This window comes from Notothenia rossii, assembly GCF_949606895.1.
Source record: "Notothenia rossii genome assembly, chromosome: 3".
Lineage (NCBI taxonomy): Eukaryota > Metazoa > Chordata > Actinopteri > Perciformes > Nototheniidae > Notothenia > Notothenia rossii.
The window spans coordinates 93,838,533-93,841,982 of record NC_136901.1 but is presented as its reverse complement, the minus strand read 5'-3'; positions in this window follow the sequence as shown (position 1 = coordinate 93,841,982).

Below are 3,450 nucleotides of genomic sequence, written 5' to 3'. Positions count from 1 at the left end.
TGTCTTAAAACAAGTCAGGCTGTCCGACTGTCATTATAGCACATAACATCTTGAAATAAGATTAAAAAGACTCATTTCAAGCAATCTAGTTAAGCCTATTTAATGCAAAAGAAGCCTATTATCGCTCAAAACTAGGGTACCTTTTTAGCATCAAATTACTTAAAATGAGATTTATGAATTTAGGGAGGTGTGTGGCGCAGTGGATAGTGCGTTGGTGTCAGTCCTGAACCAGCAGGATCATTTTTCAAATGAACAAAGCTCTTCAAAATGTATACATCCTCATAGAACTGACAAAGATTGGACAAAGAATTCAAGTTCTCTACTTTTTTGTACGAATGAGTAAAGTCACGCTCGTGAATACTGTCCTTCAGTACCTCAGTCTGGATGACGGGTAAGAGAGTAGCAACACATTTGGGGTAGCTGAGGTGGAAGGTTTAAAAACACCCCATCAGGATACTTAATGTTTGTTCTCTTAATATTCTGCAAAATATGAATTCTACAAGACACGATTCTGAGAGAAAAGGCCTGCCTTCACACACACACACACACACACACACACACACACACACACACACACACACACACACACACACACACACACACACACACACACACACACACACACACACACACACACACACACACACACACACACACACACACACACACACACACACACACACACACACACACACACACACACACACACACACACACACACGTCACACACACACACACACACACACACACACACCTCTCTCGTTAAGTTCTTCCGTTAACCACTCGTCATAAAACCGTTAAATGTTCGATATCCTAAAAAGGCCAAGACTTTATTTGTTTAAAATCAACAACAAACCACAAAATGACAAGTTTTTGACATACATCCTCGATTATATCAGAATGTCAATGGTCAGCAGTTACAGTGTTAACTTAACAAATAGCTGTAATCAAGTTTATTATATAATATTAATATAAAAGGCTCTAAAAGGTAACAGAGAGTAACGTCTACGAAGTGGTAAAGAAGAGGTGATGAAGAGCTTCCATCTGTTGCTTGAACTGAGTGAAAAATATGTTCAGTGTCTCTCTCTTCACCGACTCCATAGTGAAACTCACCAGATGTCCCACCTCATTTTAAATAACAGAAAAACACGCTTTACGAGGAGAGCGGCACGACTCCAAACTTCAGAGGACTTTTTTTACTGGTTAAATCTGTGAAAGCTCATCCCGTATGAACACTTAGGAGGATGTGCCGTCAGATGTGTTTTTTTACATCTATCTCACTTCAATTACCATAAAAACGTAACCAGCTGATTCTGCAGGAATGGAAACGGAACAGTTAGATTTTACGGAAAGAGAAAGGATGGACAGCTGCTCTCCTCTCTGTTGTTTTGTTCAGTCAGAAACGAGTCGAACAGGTGTTGGATATAAAGCCACTTTCAATAATCTCTTAAACACAGAATTGTCTCTTTCCCCTTAGAGGGCTGTTAAAATATTCATCCACTCGGTCAAAGTGAATAATTCATACAAAAAATCATCGTTCCTTACTTTAAGCAGTGGTGGAATCTAAAAAAGTACATTTATTCTACTTTAAAGAGTCCTCTCCTGCTGATGTTCAGGTTTATATAGTGTCTCTACTTTAAAGAGTCCTCTCCTGCTGATGTTCAGGTGTATATAGTGTCTCTACTTTAAAGAGTCCTCTCCTGCTGATGTTCAGGTGCATATCAGTATGTATTTTTTCTACTTTAAAGAGTCCTCTCCTGCTGATGTTCAGGTGTATATCAGTATGTAGTGTCTCTACTTTAAAGAGTCCTCTCCTGCTGATGTTCAGGTGTATATCAGTGTGTAGTGTCTCTACTTTAAAGAGTCCTCTCCTGCTGATGTTCAGGTGTATATCAGTATGTAGTGTCTCTACTTTAAAGAGTCCTCTCCTGCTGATGTTCAGGTGTATATCAGTATGTAGTGTCTCTACTTTAAAGAGTCCTCTCCTGCAGATGTTCAGGTGTATATCAGTATGTAGTGTCTCTACTTTAAAGAGTCCTCTCCTGCAGATGTTCAGGTGTATATCAGTATGTAGTGTCTCTACTTTAAAGAGTCCTCTCCTGCTGATGTTCAGGTGTATATCAGTATGTAGTGTCTCTACTTTAAAGAGTCCTCTCCTGCTGATGTTCAGGTGTATATCAGTATGTAGTGTCTCTACTTTAAAGAGTCCTCTCCTGCTGATGTTCAGGTGTATATCAGTATGTAGTGTCTCTACTTTAAAGAGTCCTCTCCTGCTGATGTTCAGGTGTATATCAGTATGTATTGTCTCTACTTTAAAGAGTCCTCTCCTGCTGATGTTCAGGTGTATATCAGTATGTAGTGTCTCTACTTTAAAGAGTCCTCTCCTGCTGATGTTCAGGTGTATATCAGTATGTAGTGTCTCTACTTTAAAGAGTCCTCTCCTGCTGATGTCCAGGTGTATATCAGTATGTAGTGTCTCTACTTTAAAGAGTCCTCTCCTGCTGATGTTCAGGTGTATATCAGTATGTAGTGTCTCTACTTTAAAGAGTCCTCTCCTGCTGATGTCCAGGTGTATATCAGTATGTAGTGTCTCTACTTTAAAGAGTCCTCTCCTGCTGATGTTCAGGTGCGTGTGAGAAGGAAATGAAAGTAATTCCCAGGCATGAATTAATTAAAGAGTAGTAGTCGGCATTTAAATTGCACATGAAATTAAAAGTTGGAAGATGTAATACCGGTTTTAAATTAACTCGGAGTTTCATTCATAAATCTGAATCTAATCCCTTTTACCTTTACAGTCTCTGTGGAGCTGTTAATATATTCATGTTTCATCGTTGTGCGGCAGAGGAATTCAACTTGTTTGTGTCAACAACACTTTGTTTACATTTCAGATGTGGAGCTCCTTTCAGCAGTGTGTGGGGCTGCTTCTCTCCGTGTCCCCGAGGCAGCATTTAGAAAACATGAGGCGATTTATCTAAAGCAACTTCTCAGCATTTAAGCAAAATTAGGCCATTTATATTCAGCTCCCATGTGTCGCCGTTTGGTTAAGTAGAGAAGGGAGACGGGAACAAAATACATGTAGGCAATATTCTGTGGTGAGGTTTCCAAAAAGCAATCACAAAAGTGGGTTTTCATGACATCAAACAGAATCAGACTTACATATATTACGAGTTAAAAATAGCTGAACCTTAAAGTCACAATTTCTTTATCAAATTATACATTTTCTAACATGTCATTTCTTTAGCAGACGTTCAACCGTTACACTGCCTTGGGAGCAATTTGGGGTTCAGTATTGAGCAAGGACACTTCGACTTGTAAATACATACAATTAATTCCCATGAATGGTGATATTATTGATATTTAACTATTAAATTCAATCATTTAAGCAAACGCGCTTTTGTATTTTGGTTTCTGGATCAGCAGCAGAGTGAGACCTCTGAGTGACGCACCGAT